The following is a 22,580-nucleotide window of genomic DNA, read 5'->3' on the forward strand; positions in this document are numbered from 1 at the left end:
TTCTTCTTATTATTATTATTTTGTTTTTGTTATTATATTATATGCACCATTCCTCTTGTAATTATTAATTTGTTCTATCGGTTGCTAAAATTTGTATTTTATTTCTTGTTGTTTTTCATATATCGTTTGCCCGCCCCCTGTTTAATTAATTTGTCTTGGTTTTTTATTTTCTAACTCGTTTAAATCTTGTTTGCTACCTCTCTTTCTTTCTTTCTTGTCTTTTTTTTCTTTCTCTTTCCTTCTGCCAACACAGTTCTTCTCTTTCAAACGTGAGCCTTTAAAAGATCTCGTTATTATTCCTTAACGATTATCTTGCAAATATGCGGGGTGGTGGTGCAATAGTGGCCCCGTTCACCGCCGCTTCGTACTCCGATCAGCTGTTGAGCTGGTTCAGACAGCGCCGGTTCGGGGACACCTGAGAAACAAACGATACAACAAATTCAATATTTATTCGATTGAAATTAAATAAATAAATGAATACTAAAGACCAATATATATGCGACTGAAATTATTTTTAATCTGTGCCCAAGTAATTACAAACAGTGGACTTTGTGATTGTAAGCACAAAAGAACTTAGAGAGAAACAAATTAAAAATTGTAGGATTTTTATTTTATAAATATAATTGTAATTATAAAATATATTTTCATCGTCGTAATTAAATTAGAATTATTTATATCAAAATAAATCTTTCTTTTATATTCGTTTATTAATTACTGGGCACACGTTGTTCTGATATTTGATTTCAATATTACGTGTTAGATATATTTTTACAAATAAATTTCAAAAATATAAATAATTGTATTATTAACAAAATTTGAGAGATTTATTATTATCGAGGATTTTAGTTGGAAGTAAAAGTTTTATCGTTTGTGCACACGGTTGGTTACGTGTCTTGGCAACCTCTGGGACAAAGAACGACAAGACCTTTTTATTTATGATACGCGTGTCGACGAGAAGTTTCCTTCTTGAGAACGCAGGAAGTTCTTTACAGGAACGCAGGAAATATATACGCGTGTATTATGTATCTTTAGTCTGTTAGATTAAAAAGAATAAGAGAAAAAGAGAGAGAAACAAAGAAATTGTGACGTGTCTTTACAAAGTTTTATTTAACTGCCTACTTATACCCCGTGTATATTATTATTATTATTATTATTATTATATATTATTGCATCATTCATTTATTAATTTTATTTTTATATAAAAGTCTTTTATTTTTATAAATCGATTTATCCGTCGATAGATGCGAACGTTTGAATTTGGCGCCACGCGTAAATCTCGCGTAACCCGCGAAATTTAAAAAAGATCACGTGACTATGCATGAGATTTAAAACATTTTTCTTCTTTTTTCTTTTTTTACAAAAATATTCGACAAGAAAAATAATACATATTACATGAAAAGAATACCGTTATAATTGGAAATAAAAGGGAAAAGTAAGTGCAAACGAGATGCAGGCTAAAGTTCGTGAAATAAACGACGACGACGACGACGACGATGAAGTCTCCTGTGTTAACCTGTTCTATTCTTCATCTCTTTCTACCTTGAAAAAAAGCGGCAACGATTTACCGTGACCTTGCAACGATACGGTGTCGTTCTCGAATACTCTTTCAGTGTGTGTGTGTGTGTGTGTCAAGTCGAGCCTTTTAAATATGGAATTAGCGTATACATACATACACACACATACACACATATATATACATACATTTACGGATAGTAGAGACACGGTAACGAAGTTTTATTTTTCTTCCAACAAAAATTGCTCGAACAGTAAACGTGACTTACATCTTAACGTCATTTTAAATAAATTATACAGTTATAAATGCATTCGGGAAAAGCAACATCGTCTTTAACGTTTAATTTTCTTTTTTTTTGCGTGTGTTTTCAATTATAATAATAATTTATTATATTATTACGGTATCGATTTGTTCATTTTGTTTTTTTATTTACGTGTGCAACAAAAATGCGATTATTAAAGGAATTATTATATTAAACGATAATAATTTCAAAAGTTATAAAATCTATCCAAACAATGTGTGAATATTGCTGATTATTGCTATTTTTACTGGATATCTCTCTCTCTCTCTCTCTCTCTTTGGAACAATGACAAAACAAATGCAAGATATTTCTTGCATTTATTATTATAAATAAATAGAATTAATAAATTAATTTATTATTATAAATAAAATAGAAAAGATTATTACTCTCGTAAGCGAGGGTAGTTGTTCTCATTTTGATGAATACTAATTGCCAAGAGAAATAATTGAAGAAAGGATATTCTCTCTTCCTACCTTTCGAAGAATTCATGGCAACTGAGTGAGATGAGGAGGAAGAAGAAGAAGAAGAAGAAGAAGAAGAAGAAAAGGAGGGAGTGTTCTGAGAAAGATAAAGGGGGTAAAGAAACAAAGCGGAGTCAATACCACTGTTCAAGGTTATTTCAAATCGTCATCCACGTTCTCCAACACCACCACCACCATCACCACAGACACATTCACTGAATTTTTATCAGTATATTTTCCTTCTTTATTTTATCCTCAATTTGATATTATATTTTTTTTCTTATACTTCCTTACCCCCACCTCCCCCCACCTCATCATAGTCGGATGATGATAATAATAATAGAACATACGATTGGTTGTTAATTAAAATAAGAAACCGGGTAAGTGTACATGTCATCGATAAAGTTACTGCTTGCTTGCTTGCTTGCTAACAGCAGCAACAATCGCAACGAACACAATGGTTTATATTACGCGAATCTTTCTTTCTTTCTTTCTTTCTTTCTTTTTCATTTATTGTTGTGTGTTGCAATAATAACGTGGTAGTATTTTATTGCGCATCAGTTAAATCAGAATGTGATACACAAAGAAAAATAAGAAAGAGACACGCGCAATAAGTATGCAAGAGAAACTTTACAAAGAAAGAAACAAATATATATATGTGTGTGTGTGTGTGTATATATATATATATGTATTCGTTTTAATCAATACATGTTTAACAAGCGAGTCGCATTTCACGGGGCCCACGTGCTGCATACACACATGTATACATCATACACATATACATACATACACGATAATAAACATATCGGAAGATAGTTAATGCATAACGATACGAACGACAAAGTATATCTGCGTCTTACATTTATTCGATTAACGTATATATAATACACACACACACATACACACACGTGCGCGTTGATTTTTTATCATATTTTATATGTTTTGTTCTGTTTTTTTTTCTTTCTTTCTTTTTCGTAAATTTAATTGCACTTGACATCGGATAAGGTAAGAATCTTCTGATAAAAAGATATGAAAATGAATAAATATAAATATAAAGTATTAGATTGTGTATATGTGTGTGTGTGTGTTGAGACCAATAAAAATACAAATAAATATTTATTGATAGAAAAAGAAAAGGTGTTGGTAGAATTAACGTTGAGATGTTATTTTCGTAATCTTTTGCTGCGAATATGAACTATTTTTTTTTTTTAACTATATCAATGAAAGATTATGCAGACGGATTGTCGTTTATACTTGTTGATAAATATCATAGATAAAAATCATTTCAATTGAAAAGATCGCGTTCCGATTTAACGTACACTGTATATATATATAATCGATACAATATATATATATGTACACACACACGCATATATATTTTTCTTATCAAACCATTTCTTTCCTTCCTCCTTGAATCTTGAAAATAATCTTTCGTATTATTCGATTTCCGCTATGTGTGTTATATTTTGATATAAACGAGAATACAAAAAAAAATATAAGACTCGAAGGTTGTTGTCGTCGTGAATATTTTACATAATTTTTTATTTTACGTTATTTTTCGTCGCGAAACGAAAAAAATTAGAATGTGTGTGTACGTGTGTGTGTGTGTGTGTATGTGTATAAAGTTAAATACTTATCTTAAAAGTAAACGTTATGTCTTAAAGAAACGCAATGTTGATATCACTTGCTTGACTTTTCTATTTAAAGAAACGCTTAACCGCATATATCGATCGATATATACAAACCAATCGAAAATAACCTCGATTTATTTATTTATTGGGTTGGCCAATAATAGTAATGTCGGAATTTGGTAATACGAACTCTGTGGCCAAGATTCATTGAATTATTTCTTCAAATCACTGTACGATAATGCACTGTTACAGCATAAGCTTTCTTACAAAATTATTTACTTATTTATTTATTTATTTATTTTTAATGTAAAAACTAATAAGAAAATTTTAAAATTTGAAGAAAAAAATACCTCTCAAGAAAAAGAAACAAAAAGAAAGGGTAATTGATCATCTTAAATCACTTAAGATCCTTTCGATCCAATGCATGTTAAAAACTCCATTACTAATCTCGATTGATTCAATATTCCCCTTTCAAATATTTTCTTTATTTTCTTTTATATTCGAAGAAAAAAGAAGAAGAAGAAGAAGAATTTGTTCAATACTCAATGCTTACAATTCGATTGTAGAATCAAATATTTGATCAAAGATTTCATTTCAAAGACCCTTTCTCAAATCTAGAATAAGAATTGATTTTAACAAAATGGTGGATTAAAAGGGAAAAAGTTCGATTTGAAGTTAGCTATTATTCTCTTTCATAATACACCCACTAATGTTGAAATCGAGCAAGTGCAAAAATGAAATAGATAAAGAAGGACATGTTCAACTTATGTGAATAGTGTTTCACACGAAAGGTTAGACTTTAATCGATTTCGCGCTCAAGTAAACGTTTCAAGCTGTCGGGTCAACAATTTATCACTTATAATCTAACCTCACTTTACCGTCAGCCATTTTACCTTCGATGGATACGACGCATACTTCATTGTTTTGTAACTGTGTTGCATATACACGTGCGCTTGTTAAACTATGAACGTGATATTTTTTTTATTTCTTCTCAAAGGTATCCTGTTATTTTTAATCCTTTAATCTTATCGTCCCACTCATGTGAGCAAGAATAAAAAAACTAATAGTAGTATTGGCGCTGGTTAATTATGACAGTGGAAAAATAAGAATTTAACGTGATTTATATTTCATATTTTTTAAATTATTTATATTATCTCAAATAAATGATACAAAATAAATTTTGTATAATTTAAAACTTAGGTCATTATACTAATTATCAGCACAATTACACGCGTATGAGTAACGGAACTTGGAAATAACGTTCAAATGATCAACGGGAAAGTCAAGTTTGCAAAGAGTTGTTATATATTAAGTCACGTACTTATATACATATATATATATATATATACTTCTATACGAATAGCACCTGGTATTTTCTAATGATATCCTTGAATGAAGAATCGAAGCACGTGTCTGGAATGACGATGCTTCGTCGTTGAACTTTCCCGATAGGAACAAATATTCCCACGTTCTTTTTAAGTTATCAGGAATATTTAAAACAAAAAAAAAAAAACCCAAACTATAAAACCTTTTTTTTCCTATACATCTTCTTCTTCTTCTTCTTTTTTCGATAAAACTTTATCGTAGGAGAGGGGAACATATTTCATTTAAAAAAAAACGAAAAAAAAGTAAATAAATTATCGAATGTAACAAATGAAACGTAATTTTATAATTATTCTCTCTTACTCCAGAACGTCGGATGATATTTTTTAATAATAAAGTTCGTGCTTTGATTTGATCTCGCGGAACACGCTGAGGGAATAAGAAAATGGTGGATCTAAATTTAAACAATAGAACAACGGCGGGGATGTGATCGCGAAATTACTTTCGCGAAACGTCGAGTACGTGTATCAAAAGAGAGAGAGAGAGAGAAGAGAGATCGTTTATGAGAATATCCATATATATGTATGTGTGTGTGTGTGTATGTGAGAGAAAGAGAGAGATAGAATGAGATAAACGGACACGACGAATTTCACACGTCATCGTACTCTCCCATAAAAATATCGAATGTTTTTCTCTCTTTCTCTCTCTCTCTCTCATTCTCACGGATGTAATTTCGAATATCCAGGATGATTAAAGTCGTTATCGTTATCGTTAACAATTTTATCCCCCTTTGATCGATAAACACCGATAGATATATTTGACACTTTTGTTTGCACTTTTCTTTCCTATCTCTCGATTTTTCTTCTTCTTTTTTTGTATTCGTTTTATCGAATTTATGTAACACACTGGGGGGTGCCCATCATCTCGATAGCTATGTAATATTTTAATTTTTGTACATTTATTTTTATTCTTAAGTAATGTTTGCTAAATTAAATTATGAAAATATATAAATGCAATAAAATATTGCATACAATGAGAACAATAGATACAAATAAGTACATGCGTGAATTTTATTGAACTATGAGGCGCCAGTACGCACTTAAGATGAAAATAGAAAAGTTTATTTAAAAGATAAGCTTTTATCATCTATCATCTATCATCGATGTTAAACAATTTTTTTTCTATATATTTTATATTAAATACACACACGCACACAGCAGCAGCAGCAGCAAATGCACATACGTTCAAATATTTTTCTATATTTTTTTTGTACACGATATAATACGTTCGTTAAAAAAGTTACGCAAAAAGAAGAGAAATGACGTTTCGATATTGATTGAAAATTATAGAAAAAAAAAAAAGAGAAAAAAAGAGAAAAAAGTTTATATGTATGTATAAATGTAATTTAAAAGAAAATACGTAACGATAGTGTTACGCACTTACTTACTTGTGCCCCACCCTTGTCTACCTACGTATTAACACGGATTTCTATTACGATCAACGTGAGTATATACACTAATACATAGAAAGACATGTTATCATCTCTATTTACTTATTTGCTACTCCTATGTAACTCTTCAATGATTCAAGTAAATAAATGCATACGTGTATGTGTGTGTGTGTGTGTGTTTGCATGCATACATTAGTTATCATCATGTAACTCTTCAATAACACAATACAAGTATATAAAAGTATATACGTATGCATGTATATGTGTGCATAACATTACCATGTAATTCTTCAATAATACAAGTATCTATGTATGTATGTGAATTATTTTCTATGAATTGAAATGTTTCCCAAAAATTTGTACCACTGTATAAACACACAGGGTTGCAACATGCAAACATCAATTGGATTCTACATTTTCGATTTATTTATTCATATAAAATTATGACTCGTTCGTTTGCATACTATCGAGTTATAGGACACCCTGTATAAATCGTATGGTACGTGTATTAAAAATACATACACACGAATACGAATTTTCTAGACAAGCCAATAATAGTTTTGTTCATTCAACGATGAATGTGAATAATTAAATATACATGTATGTGTACGTGTACGTGTGTAATAGTTGTGATATTGTAATTCATTAATAATGTACGTAAATAAATTTAGGTGTGTAGATTAGTTTACGATGTAACTTTATTAATGATGCATATAAATGAATGTGAATGTATATGTGTGTTGTACGTTTACGCATTGGTAAAAGAAACACCTGTTTTATTATTCCAATACGATGTTTAGAAGGTAACAATAGATCCAAATTTTCAATGAAAAATATTTATTAAACTTTTATTCGAATTATCGAATTACGAATACGAATGAAAATGAAATGTTTAAATGAAAGTTATATAATGATCCTATTATCTATATTATTTATCTATCTTATTGTCTATTGTACGTTAATTTTTACTTTTTTATTTTTTTCTTCTTTTGCATTTACCATTCGCATTGGCAATGTGCCCTAGAAAAAGAATTCTATCGTTGCGAAGGTCATGCACGAACAACGAACCTACGAAAGCATCGATGATTGTGCCAAGTTTTTCGTCATAGTTTCTAATCTCTCAATGTATAATATTTGAATGCATGTTTTATTATGAAAGAGAAAGAAAGAAAGAGAGAGAGAGAGAGAGAGATAAAAATAGAAAAAGGATTACAAAAGATTCTTAAAATATACTTTTTAATCTTATCTTTCTCTCATTATTCTTATATACATTTATTTAATTAATAATTAAATATATATGAGTGTGTATAATAATTTGAATGATTTATTAGAAGGATTGGAAAAGAGTAGAATAATAAATAAAAAGAAATTAGATTTTTTTTGTAACTAAATGATTTTTAAAACAATTCCACACTTCTGTTACGTATGTATTTATTTATACATTTATTTAATTAATAATTAAATATATATGAGTGTGTATAATAATTTGAATGATTTATTAGAAGGATTGGAAAAGATTAGAATAATAAATAAAAAGAAATTAGATTTTTTTTGTAACTAAATGATTTTTAAAACAATTCCACACTTGTGTTACGTATGTATTTATTTATACATTTATTTAATTAATAATTAAATATATATGAGTGTGTATAATAATTGGAATGATTGATTAGAAGGATTGGAAAAGAGTAGAATAATAAATAAAAAGAAATTAGATTTTTTTTGTAACTAAATGATTTTTAAAACAATTCCACACTTCTGTTACGTATGTATTTATTTATACATTTATTTAATTAATAATTAAATATATATGAGTGTGTATAATAATTTGAATGATTGATTAGAAGGATTGGAAAAGATTAGAATATAAATAAAAAGAAATTAGATTTCTTTTGTAACTAAATGATTTTTAAAACAATTCCACACTTCTGTTACGTATGTATTTATTTATACATTTATTTAATTAATAATTAAATATATATGAGTGTGTATAATAATTTGAATGATTTATTAGAAGGATTGGAAAAGATTAGAATAATAAATAAAAAGAAATTAGATTTTTTTTGTAACTAAATGATTTTTAAAACAATTCCACACTTCTGTTACGTATGTATTTATTTATACATTTATTTAATTAATAATTAAAATATATGAGTGGTATAATAATTTGAATGATTTATTAAAAGGATTGGAAAAGATTAGAATAATAAATAAAAAAAAATTAGATTTTTTTTGTAACTGAATGATTTTTAAAACATTCCACACTTCTGTTACGTATGTATTTATTATACATTTATTTAATTATAATTAAATATATATGAGTGTGTATAATAATTTGAATGATTGATTAGAAGGATTGGAAAAGATTAGAATAATAATAAAAGAAATTAGATTTTTTGTAAATCTAATAAATGATTTTTAAAACAATTCCACACTTCTGTTACGTATGTATTTATTTATACATTTATTTAATTAATAATTAAATATATATGAACTGTGTATAATAATTTGAATGATTTATTAGAAGGATTGGAAAGATTAGAATAATAAATAAAAAGAAATTAGATTTTTTTTGTAACTAATGATTTTTAAAAAAATTCCACACTTGTGTTATGTATGTATTTATTTATACATTTATTTAATTAATAATTAAATATTATGAGTGTGTATAATAATTGAATGATTTATTAGAAGGATTGGAAAAGATTAGAATAATAAATAAAAGAAATTAGATTTTTTGTAACTAAATGTTTTTAAAACAATTCTACACTTGTGTTACGTATTTTATTTATACATTTATTTAATTAATAATTAAATCTATATGAGTTGTGTATAATAATTTGAATGATTTATTAGAAGGATTGGAAAAGATTAGAATAAATAAAAAGAAATTAGATTTTTTTTGTAACTAAATGATTTTAAAACAATTCCACGCTTCTGTTACGTATGTATTTATTTATACATTTATTTAATTAATAATTAAATATATATGAGTGTGTATAATAATTTGAATGATTGATTAGAAGGATTGGAAAAGATTAGAATAATAAATAAAAAGAAATTAGATTTTTTTTGAAACTGAATGATTTTTAAAACAATTCTACACTTGTGTTACGTATGTATTTATTTATTTATATATATATGTATATGTATACGTCTCGATTGCATGTCGAAAATGATACTGATAGATAGAACTTATTGTTCTATCTGTACACGTACGTAATCATACATCATATCGATTTTCATAAACGAGTTAAATTTATCCTACGTGAACGAGAACGTTTCTATATTACTTGGTAATATGTAGATTTCCGTTTGTGTATACTGTGATCGATTTATTGTAAAAGAAATTAGAAAGAGAGAGAGAGAGAGAGAACATGCAAAGTAAAAAATTGTTTTTTTTGTTTCATTTATTTCCGTAATTTGATAAAAAAAAAAGAGGAATGGTTATTTTTTTTTATATAAGGCTGAAAACTTTTCCAATCAAACTAATATAAAAAATTGTACAAATTAGAGATCGTAAATTTAAAAGTTATTATATAGAGTGAAACGTATAAATGGAAGATTAAAAAAAAAAAAAAGACGTTATACGTTCGATAATTATTTTTCTATATCTCTCTTTCTCTTTTTTAAAAAAATAATTTAATATACGCGAGTTCTTCGTGAAAAATCAAAACAGTAAAAAATAAAGATGTTCTTCCGCGTTACTAATTTACGATAAAAAGAAAAAAGAAAAAAAAAAGAACGAGTAATATTTTATGCAACGAACAAAATGGAATAAAATAATCTAAAAACGTTAATTTTTTTTCTGCTTTAATAATCTTCGTACGAGTAAGAAAAGAAAAAAACAAATTTAAAAATATCGAGAACGTTTTAAAAGATACAGAAAAAAGAAAAGAAAAGAAAAGAAAAAACGATACAACATTTTTCAATTATCTTCGATAAATTAATGAAAAAAGAAAAAAAAATAAAAAAACAAGGGAATAAAGAAAATAATGAAAAAGAAACGGCAAAAGATTGTGCAAAAGTTATTGCCCTCGTTGGCGCCGTAATGACCTTCTTCAAAGGAAAAAAGAAGAAGAAAAAAGAAGAAGAAGAAGAAAAAAAGTGATGCAACTAAAAAACACATCACCGTCATTAGCAGGTAGAAAACGTTTTCTCTCTTACATATTTATTTACGAAGCAAAACAAATATATATATATACTTTGTCTTATAAATATTTAATAGACGTATATTCTCGAAAAATCATATCGAATTGATCTAATCTACGATTGGTCAATAATTTAAACGATAATACGCATTTGATTGTAACCGCGAGAAATTTTCTTATTAATTTAAAAAAAAAAATAAAAAACACATTTATTTAAATATAATACATAATTAATCGAGTAATTAGTTATATAGGTGAGTTGAAAAGTTTTGAGCCTCTTTTATATAAATACAAAAGAAAAAAATACTACGAACAATTATATAAATAAGTTTTTTTTTTTCTTTCTTCCGAACGATACCGACAGTTTTTTATAAAAAAAAAAAAAAAATCAAGTATCCAATTAATAATCGAACCCAATCTAATAATTTATGAAATTTCTTATCGATCTATTTTGTTATGCTAATTTGAAAATGTAATTAGTTATGTTGATAAAACACAGCTTGAATAAATTAAGGAATCATTAGTTCGACGATATTTTGTAACTTCCTCGTTTTATTTCTAATCGAAAATAGCACGTGTTATAGGACACGTGATACGATAAAAGAACAAAATAAATTAAAAAAAAAAAAAAAAAAAAAACAAGAAAAAGAAACGAAAACGATAGCATCGATTATTATAAAATATGGTATCGTCGTTAATCGAACTAGAAGAAGAAAATATGTGTTGACCCTTGCCAGGTTAATCGAATAAAAATTGATTTTTCATTTTCTTCTCACGGTCTGCTCTAATTCCTCTTCGAACGTTTATTTATTTATACGGAATACTTCGAAGTATTTCGGAAGGATGGTAAAAAACAGGAGACTGAATGAGCAAGGAAGAGGAAGGAAAGGGAAGGGAAAGGTTTGATTCTACATTTTAAAATAATTTGAAAAGAAAAAGTAACTTCGTTACGAAACGTTGGAAGGAAAGTTTTTACTACTTTGCTTTTTCTTTTCTTTTTTCTAAGGTAAGCAACAGTATCAAAGCAAATCGTTATGTACAAGGTGACAGAATATACTCACATATGTACATATATATATATATATATATATGTGTTAGGTTAAATACACGGATATGTATTCGTACGTGTCAGCTAAAAAAACAGATATAATCGACTGTACTTAGGAATCTAATATTAGTCTACTATCAATCGATTATGGTTTTAGAATAACAAAGTGACATTGATTTTATATTTTAAAACTATAAATTTCAAATACATCCCCACATTGGGGGATATCCGAAAAAATTGTTCGTACAAATACAGTGAAAACGTATAAAAAGTTTGCTTTATTCGTTTATAAATAAAACGATAAATATATCGTTTTCTAAAATCAACTAAAATCTCATTTTATATTAAAGATATAACATATACATATTTAAACTAACGATATATATTATATATTTATATATTATTTAGTGACGCATTTGTTGTTCGTTCGAAAAACTCTCCTAATAAAATTCGAGCTTCAGTTTTTTTAAAAATCGAGAGGAGGCCCGGGATTCGAACCCAGGATCTTTCGCATACTGAAAGAACGCTCTACCACTTGAGCCACGAAGACTTATATTATATTTATATATATTATATATATATACATGAACATATCGATAAATTCAATATAAAAAAAACAATAAAATCAATAAAAGAGATCCACATAAAAAAAAAAATAAAATAAAACGATAAATAATAAAAAGATACGAATAAGAATAAATAAAATGTTGAATAAATTTCTGTAAGGAAACCATCTAATTGCGTTATACTCCTCGTTCCTAGACCCGATTGCACGCGCACACTACAAAACAACAACCAAGAAGAAGAGGAGACACTATCTCTAACGTAAGGGGGTGGTGTTGGGGCGTCATGCGCTTATTCGTGCGCGCACGTGAGAGAGCGCACGCGCGCATATCAGCGCAGTCTCTTTATCCTGTTCTTTGTAACCGAGCGTGTCGAACAAAGGCGGCCACGAACTGTCTAGCAAATGACGTCACGTCTTACCCCTCTCCTTCCCCCTTCTGATCCACCACCCCACCCACCACCACAACCACCACTAGCAGCAGCAGCAGCAGCAGCAACTACTACCACCATTTCACCAGGGTATAACTTTCCTAGTCAGTTGAGAAGGGCAACGTGCAACTTGCAAGCAAAAATACGGGAGCATGTGTTTTAAATGCGCATGCCTAGTAACTTTGGATACGCGTGGGTGAAACAGACAGAACGTGCGCTTTTCTGCGCAAGAAGAGGATATGTATAAAGAAGGGGGGTTGTAGAGGAAGAGGAGGATGAGGATGAGGAGAAGGTCGGGGGTGAGGGGTGAGGGTTGGGAAAGCAAGCTTCGCGACTCTCTGCGGAGAATCTTGCAAAGAGACAGCTGACAGTCCAATCAGCTGTAAAGCTCCTACTATTCGTCCAACAGGTCGATGCAACCCCTCCCCTCCCCCCCGCCAATTCTAATCGATCCTATTCAAATATCTATTGTATAGAACATACGCATGTTTATTGTTAAATCCGTGAAATAATTTATATTATCTGAATAATCAGAATTATAATATTTTTATTAATTTTTAAGTATTATGAGAATTGTTGGAAGTATGGATATTGAAATTAGATTGGATGAATATAACGGTATCTATCTAACAAAATATTTGTTTTGAAAGTACAGGAAGTGAGATAAGAACGGATAACTACGAGTAATGTTGTAGAAACAAAAAAGAAAAGCTAACTTTAAAGATTGATTGATTATAAACGTTTACAGTGTTTTCGTTAATCATTTAAAAGCATATCGTTATATAACAACAATGAAACTGGGTCACACGTTGTATATTGATATAATGATATAATTATGAATATAATGTGCAATATGTATATCTGCAATCATTATAATGACTTTAGTGAATGCACCAAGTTTCCCTTTCTATCGGTCATTACGTATCTTTTTTCTCTCTCTTGTTAATCTTATAAATTACAACGAAGTATTATTGTATATAACAAATACGTGATAAGCTAATCATATCTATCTAGGAAATAAACTACATATACGTATTTTATTCGTTTATTGTGGACAACTTTCTCGTAGTTATGTTTAGTTTACATGTAAAATAAGAAAAAGTAAAAGCAATTTATTTAAAGAGATACCAGGGCTTATTTATATAAAATATATATATTCAACTATTATTATATCGTCATAGATAAAAATAAAATATAGGATGTATCAGGATACGAAGGTGCGTGAATTATATAATCTATTTTATAATTTAAAAAAAAAAAAATAATAAAATTGACTCAGCTACTCAAAGCAGGCAAAATTAATTCCCATTGAAATCCTCTTTTTAATTGGAATATTACGTTTCTCAATCCTATCCTATTAAAAATACTATAAAAATTTCTCGTATAATATCGATTGAAAAATAAATCCAATAAATATAACCCCCCCTCCTCCTCCCCCCACTGTGTTTCAAATATTACTTTAATAATCCTATTGAACAGTGCTTCTCAATAAAGCAGAAAATTAAAAAGAATTAACAAAAATTCCTGAAAGCGTGCAACGTGATTGAAAATTTACAATTTTAATAAGTTTACACGTATAACGTAAGTGAAAAATATATAAAATATGAAGTATACACAATCAAAAAAAGTAAATGAAAATATTCAATCGAATAAAAATAAAGGAATAGAATTGAGTGAAAAGATTCGATGAGAAATTCTGTTATATAGATAGAGAAAAAAAATATTTTCTTTTTAAAATAAAATATAAAATTATATAAAACGTAAAGTAAGAGTTTTAATGGGAGGAAAAAAAGAAAGTCGAAAGTGAATTTAATTTGAAACGATAGTTTTTCGAACAAAGTATACACACACTCTCTCTCTCGTTCGAATTTCTTAGTTTTTTTCTAGAAAAATAAGAAAAAGAAAAATAAAATAAGCAAAAAGAACCTATGCACGTTGACGACGAACGATGCAACTTAAATAAACACGACGAAGAGTGGAACACACGACGAACCACGAACCACGACACACCACCACGACGAGTGCAACACGACGACGCACAGCTTTGAGTTTAGTTTAATTCGGGTCATCGTCCTTCACCGCTCTCTCGTCGTACCCGTTTCATTTTCTTCTGATCCCCCCATTCTACTTTAGTAAGAACGAACGAACATACGAACGAAACGATGCTCTGCAGCAATGTGTGACCCCTCTTCTTCTTCTTCTATCCATGTGATGATAATTTTCTTTTTTTTTTTGCATTTTAAACCGAATGTTTTTTCATCCATCAAATATTTGTTTTAAAACAAGAATATTTTAATACAATTTATTTATATTGATTTGTTCATATGTAATTATGTACACCCCCTCTTCTTCTTCTATCCATATGATAATTTTATTTTTTTTGCATTTTAAACCGAATGTTTTTTCATCCATCCAATATTTGTTTTAAAACAAGAATATTTTAATACAATTTATTTATAATGATTTGTTCGTATGTAATTATGTACATTGGTTCAATAATAAAATATTAAAATTATTAGAATAATCTAATTTTGTTTGTTTGTAAGTATAAAAAATATACTCTATGATGTGTTAAAAAGAAAAAAAAATAGAAACTTAAAGTACTTACGTGTTAATATTTAATGATAATTCTAAGTATATTATTGAATTTTTACGTATAAATAATAAAGATGCCTTTTCAACACGAATACAATTAAAACACGACGACAATATATACAATTTTGATATAAATCAAATAATAATATGAAATAATATTGAATAATTATTTTCAAATATTATAATGTTTATTTATTTATTTTTTAAAACGTTCACGCGTAAATAAGATACTTACGGAAAGATCGTAATCACGGAAACACGAAATGCGTATGCTCATTCTTCGTTTTTTTTCTTCCTACTTTACAAAAACAAATCGTATGGATGAATGTTCATGTACATATATATGTAATGTATGTGTGTGTGTGTGTGTGTGTGTACACGCGAGTAAGAGATGATAACAACACAGGCCTCCAATGTTTTTACGACGCGCCGTCGCCGTTCGAATCAGCTGTTTGAATGTGTACAAAACAAGACGCGGCCTTTCGAATTATCTTGCTTCTTGTGATATTTGTCGAGGTTAAACGTGAAATTCGTAAACGTTTACTCAATGTTCTCTCTCTCTCTCTCACAAAACAATAACAGTCGAAATCGAAAATTACGGACAAAAAAAATTAATTAAAAAAAAATATAAGAGACTAAGAATTCAGAATTTTTACTCCATTTACTTCGGAGTTTCTTCTTTTTTTTTTTGTTTCTTTCACGATAATAAATCCAATCGAACGTGTATTACGTGTTTTTAATTAAACATATATTTATTTTTCTTTTGTTTTGTTTTGTTGTATTTTTAGTCGCTTGATAAATAAAAGATACACTCATACGTAATTCAACGTATCACGTTTATATATTCACGTATATTATTCTAATTAAGATTAATCGATAGACAATATTTTCCTTAGAAAATATTAGCATAATTACAAAAACAATTCTTAGATTCTCTCTCTCTCTTTGTGTACGTGTGTGTTCGTCCAGAAATTTTGTGCCTATTTTTAAAGAATATTTCGAGAGGAACAATTTATCTATTAAATAAATATAATTATAAACAAATACGAAATTGTTCTCTGAGTTTCTATTTAATTGATCAAATAAACTCGATTATTTGTTTAAACAAAAAATAAAACTTTCCGGATATTTAAATGTATATATACATTTCCGCGTACGTAAATTTTTGATAAACGAAATAGAATTTTTGAGATTTAATCGAATGTTATTAAAACGGAATACTTTCCACGCGGTCAAGTATCTCCTCGAGTGCAAAGATCGCTAAACTGTAAAGCAAGAGAAGTGAGAAGGAAATAGAAATAAAAATAAAATCAAACGAAAGAGAGAATGAGAAAGAGAGAAAGAGAAATAGAGAGTGCATTGCACTTCTGTGGAAGGTATAACGCACGTTCGAAAAGAATCAACGTGAAACAGCCAAGAGAAATAACATGTTCTTCTCGTCCAATCATATTCTTCTATCTATTCTCTAATTTTCTTTATCTCTATCATTATCTTTCTATATATATATATTTCTCTCTCTTTCTATCTCTCTTTCGTGCATGTATATTACAAAGTAAGAGACGCACGTGTGCGGACGTGACAGTCGAGTTTCATTGGATGGCAGATTGCAATAGTTCATATGTAATATATGTATGTGTTTATCTGCACAAAAATATGCATATATATATATATATATATATATACACACTTATATGTACAAATAAATAAATCTATAAATTGTAACAATGAATATTTATGAAGCGTAATGGTACGAGAGTATTCCTGTTTTATTTATATTTGTTTTAGATTATTGCATGAAAATAAATAATAAAATAAAAAAGAAAAAAAAAATTATATATGTGCAGATAGTATGCAAGAGTAATTAACGCATCACTCGTATATAACAAATGTATATAATTAATAGTAATCAATATTGAACAAAATATTCCTTTCTTACAAAATAAAAGAAGAAAAAAAAAGAACACCCACTTAAAATTACGAAAATTCTTTTCTCTCGGCTGTTCCCCTAAAGGAATAAAAATTTAAATAATAATAATAATGATACGAGACAAAATTCTGCAATAAGAGAAATAATAAAATAAACAACAACAACAACAACAACAATAACAACAACACAAAATCTGATATGTATGTAATATAGAAGGAGTTGCAAAAGAAAGGTGGCGGCCCTGGATGCGCGTCTTCTATTTCTTTCTCTTTCTCTCTTTTTCACTCTCTCCCTCTGTCCCTCTCCCTCCCTCTTTTGGTCTCGGGCAGCTGATGGCAGCCTCGAGCGTCAGCTGAGAGCGTACACAAAGGCTACGGAGAGAAACGTACCGCGCATACAACTAGATGCGCGCCTAGAAAATCTGAGTGAGAGGGAGAGAGAGAGAGATACACATCTCATATAGATATATATGCATATATGTATATATGTATACATATATATATTTAAAGAGACAGAAAGAGAGAGAGAGAGAAAGAGAGAAAGTCTACGACGAAAACATTGGTCATTTGGAAGACTTATGCGAATAGAAATACAATTAAATATCGAACCGAATGTTCTGATTTCCTTCTTTTCTTTTTTTTTTATCTATTTTTCTATAAAATCCCATTTAAAATCTAGACCAACGAAATAGAAAAGCAAAGAAGGTAGGAAATTGAAAAAATTCTAAAAACATATAAATGAGGATAACATTAAAAGAATATTAAGAAAAATGAATGAAGAAAATGATAAGAGGTAATGCAAAAGGTATTGCGTAGTTTGAGACGGACAGACACAGCATGGACGACTAATAGCACGTCCACCACAACGCTTGACAACCGATTCACTTGACGACACACATTTCTTCGATTCTAGAATGATATAGAATAATCCTTTGACATTTTCTACGATTCGGTAAGACAATACTGATCAAAATTGCAAGATGAAGTGAATGGGATTCTGAAAGAGAGGTAAAAACATTTAAAGAGTATACAATATTAAAATGAACGTATATGAGACAGTGACAACAAGTCCTGTCAAAAAAGTTAACTTTCTCTCGAAAGATTTTGTATTATTAATTGGTACTGTTATTATTATTGTTGTTGTTATTATTATTATTATTCGAATAAAACATTACCAACCTCCATATGCATCCGTGGCCGCGGCAGCAAACGACGACGCGCGTGTCCTCGTTCCTCGTTCTTCCTCTTCCTTTTCTTTATTTCTTCCTTCCTTCCTTCCTTCTTTACTTGACTTTTATCCCTTACTTTCTTATCGTCTTGTTTATCTTCTGTTTTATTTTCTTTCTTCTTAATTTCTTTTCTCTCACGAACGAACGATTATTTATTTCTGAACTGTGCGTGTCCCCCCGTCTAATACAACTCTGCTACTTCGTTTTCGCGCAGTGCCACGAACAACAACGTCGACGACAACAACGACGACTCGTCCTGATCATCACTAAACGCAAAAAACGGTCGCGTCCAACGAATACCGTACTGCTGATCGACTCGGCGTCGTTCGATTTATTTCGGTTCGTCCAAAGGTGGCGGGACGGTGTAAGGGAGAAATTTTATACGCGCATGCGCAATGCTACATCAATTTATCTCCGGACATCGCCGTCGAGATGCACCGCGGCGCTGCAATCGCGGCTAACCCTACTCCCATGTATTTGATGGATGATGCACTAGGATGCACCCTAGGATGATGCACTTTTCTTTCTTCTTATTTCTTTCTCCCCCTTTGATTTTATTTTACTTTTTTAATATCCTTATTCCCAACTTTTGTCGTTTATATCGTACCTTTCCTTCTATTGAATTTGAATATTTTATTTGTTTTTCAATTTTTTTCTTAACTTTTACTTCCCCGTTTTGGTAATTTTCCTTTTTCTAATCTTTATTATATTTCGATTATTTTACTTTATTTGATAGATGCAACTTATTGAATGATCGAAGTTTTTTGAGAAAACAAAACTTTTTCTACGTTTCTACGATCTATCTTGAAATTAGCGCTCACTGAAAGTCAAATAAAACTTTGATGATATTATATCGCGAGTCGAGGTAATATCATTCGGTGGGAAAAGAAATATAGATCGAATAGCTCTACCTTTTATGTCTTCGTTCTTCCTCGTAGAATTAAACGAAAATATATATGTACGTAAATAGCAAGAAGAGCGTTAAGTTCGTGCATATCAATTGCAATGCTATCTCGACTGTTCGATTGTTCAAAATTACAAATATTCCCGCCGCTCTTGGATAACTTCGGGGCGTTGGAATTCCTGCAATATCCGCATTCGATGACTTGAAAAATGAAATAAACAATAATAATAATAATAAAAGAAATAAAAATTCACATGTTTCTTACACTTTAATATTATAAAAAAAAAAAAATAAGAAGAAAAAATGTTTCATCAAGTTGATTAGAAAAATCCTTTAGTTATAGAGTCGCAAATGAAATATTGTAAGCATGAAACAAACAACATTTTCTATTAGATTATATAAAAAATGTACGACTGCATTTATCTGGTCGGCGTAGATTACACGTTTATCGTGTTATTAATGATTATGGTTAAACGAACCTGTTCTGGATAATTGCAAATAAACGTTTAATAGAAAAACAAAACGTTGGTGTATTCTTCTTCCTGGGTATATCGACGTTGATAATCTTCCAACACAGCAGGAACTCGACCATTTCCATTATTTGGAACCATACCCAAAATAAATGTCTCAGCGTATTCTTCTTGGTATTATAGGACAATAGTTTGGGGGAATGTTTGATAATATCGTTAAAATTGAAGTATCTATGCAGACCAGGTAAACAGAGTCGCTTTAATTGCGGTAGGCTTTCAAATGTTAATTTTATCAACTGTTGTTGACCATAAAACCTAAAAATAAATCTATTATTAATTTTAAATGATGTTATGGTTATCGTAAAAGTCCTACTTGGTGGTTTTAAGAATCTTCAAAACAATAGAATCAGGTTTTCTTCTTTCATCTTTCCTTTAGTGATCCCCTGCTGTTAATCTTCTCAACAGGGTACAATAGTTGCTTGCCCATTTCATAGGTATCCACAATATTTCATTCCGACTCTATAACAAAACCTTTCCTGACATATTTTATACAACATTTTCTTTCTCTCTTTATAGATGAATCTAGACCTCACAATTTAATGAATTCACATTTTAAAAAAGTTTTCCTAAAATGATTGTAACCATCATCGTCATTTAAAATGAACTACTAATACTACTTTTTAAATTGTTCAATGCATGAAAGGCATCGTCACGCAAAGGTCCAATAAGTCACGTTCGTTTCTGGAAAGAAAGCATGCGTGAATGTTAAAACTACATAGGAAAGCTACCTTTATTCGTACTTTTCTTCGCATTATTTTTCTGTTTTTTTTTGGATTTTTCGCTTTTTTTTTTATATCGTTTTTAAGTTCTTGCATAATTCTATTACATATTACAATTCTTTCGACAAGTCTAAAATCACAAATCTATTACAAAATCCTGCTAAAGCTGGGATAACTTTTGCGAAAAATTTCGAGTTTTGTTTTGTTTTTCTTGCTTTTTCGTTTAGAGAGTACGCGCACGCATTTGATACGTTGCATACCAAAAACAAAAGAAAAGAAAATAAAAGGAAAGAAAAGAAAAGAAAAAAAAATGTACAACAATTATAACAATAATAATAATTGTCATAAAAAATAAAAAAAAAGAAAAGTAATAATTAAAAATGTTGATAATCAATCAAGAGAGAATGTGTGTGAAGTACGACGGGGGCCGGGAGGGAAGAACGCTACTGACAAAATTTCACTTGATTGAAAAAAAAAAAAGGGATGGGAAAGATGACAATAAAAATTATAGAATAAAAAGTGAAAAGAAAATAAAGAACAAAGTAATTAGCAAGACAAAAAGAAAAGAAAAGAAAAGAAAAGAAAAGGAGAACACATAATAGACGAAAAGTTAGTTAATTGGCCTATTTATATAAAATATTTTGCTGTTTTGTCCGAATGTTCGTTTGATGGTGTGTTTATGTATATAGAAATGATCAATTATCACTGATACTGAAGTGTCTCTATATATTGCCGGGTTATTCTTCTTTATCTTAATCTTCTTCTTCTTCTTGTCCATCATCCATACTGAAAAACTCGATATATCTTGATAAAAACTTTTTTTTTGCCACAATTGATAATCGAACGAATACGCATGTGTGTCACTTCGGACTAATCCGCTAATATTAATTAGCGAATAATAATAATAATAATAATAATAATAATAATAATATAATAATAATAATTATAATAATAATAATGGTGCGTAAAAATGTTTACGCAACAATTGCACTGTGCCTGCCACCCTCATGTTCTCCCATAAAACCTTTTCTCTCTCTCTCTCTCTCTTTCTTTGTTGTTCTTCCTTTTCTTTTTTCTATTATTTGTAATATTTTATTATTTTTTTTTCTTTAAATTTTATCTTATAAATGATCCTTCACACTCTCACATTCTCGTGTTTTTTTAATATCTATAATATTTTTTTTTCCTTCTCGCTCTTTCCTTCTCTCGCTCTTTTACATTCTCTCTCTCTCTCTCTCTCTCTCATTTTTTCTCGAACGTACCGTCGTTCCTAGCATGGAGAATAACAACAAAGCAGTATTTCAAAGCAGCAACACATAACGGACTTATTTTTATCTTTGTTTATTCAATATGTAGTTTTATTTTTCTTATAAAGTGACGAGTCCTACTAAGTAAAAGTAAATAATGAAGAAAAAAAAAGGGGAAAAAAATTAAAAAAAATAGCAAACAAATAGTTAATATATCCATTAAAATTTTTCATTTCGTTAAGGCAACTAATTTGTTTAGTTTCATTTTATATCTAGAGTAAATGATATATATATATATATGTATGTATATATATATATATACATATACATATATGTATATATGTGTATATATATGTATATATATGTATATGTATATATATATACATATATATATATATGTATGTATATATTTATATATCAATTCAAATGATATATATATACATATATATATGCATGTGTGTATATATATAAAGTATATGTAAAACACTAATATATGGTTACTTTTATTGTTACAAGCCTTACATTATTAGAATATAATATGTATACTTTGTATATATAC

General features: G+C 28.9%; 1 long non-coding RNA gene across 2 annotated transcripts; it reads right to left on the reverse strand.

The window, feature by feature from the left end:
* Positions 1–72: 72 nt before the first annotated feature.
* Positions 73–22,171, reverse strand: LOC122522025. 2 transcript variants are annotated; one of them, XR_006304972.1, is made up of 3 exons: positions 19,533–19,547; positions 18,572–19,441; positions 73–415 (listed from the first exon to the last, which is right to left on the reverse strand). It is a non-coding gene; the product is annotated as an uncharacterized LOC122522025 (long non-coding RNA). The 2 variants fall into 2 exon arrangements; XR_006304971.1 differs by having other exon boundaries at positions 18,572–22,171.
* Between the last annotated feature and the right edge of the window lie 409 nt (positions 22,172–22,580).

This window comes from Polistes fuscatus, unplaced genomic scaffold (genome assembly GCF_010416935.1).
Source record: "Polistes fuscatus isolate 324 unplaced genomic scaffold, CU_Pfus_HIC Scaffold5, whole genome shotgun sequence".
NCBI classification, from domain to species: Eukaryota; Metazoa; Arthropoda; class Insecta; order Hymenoptera; family Vespidae; genus Polistes; species Polistes fuscatus.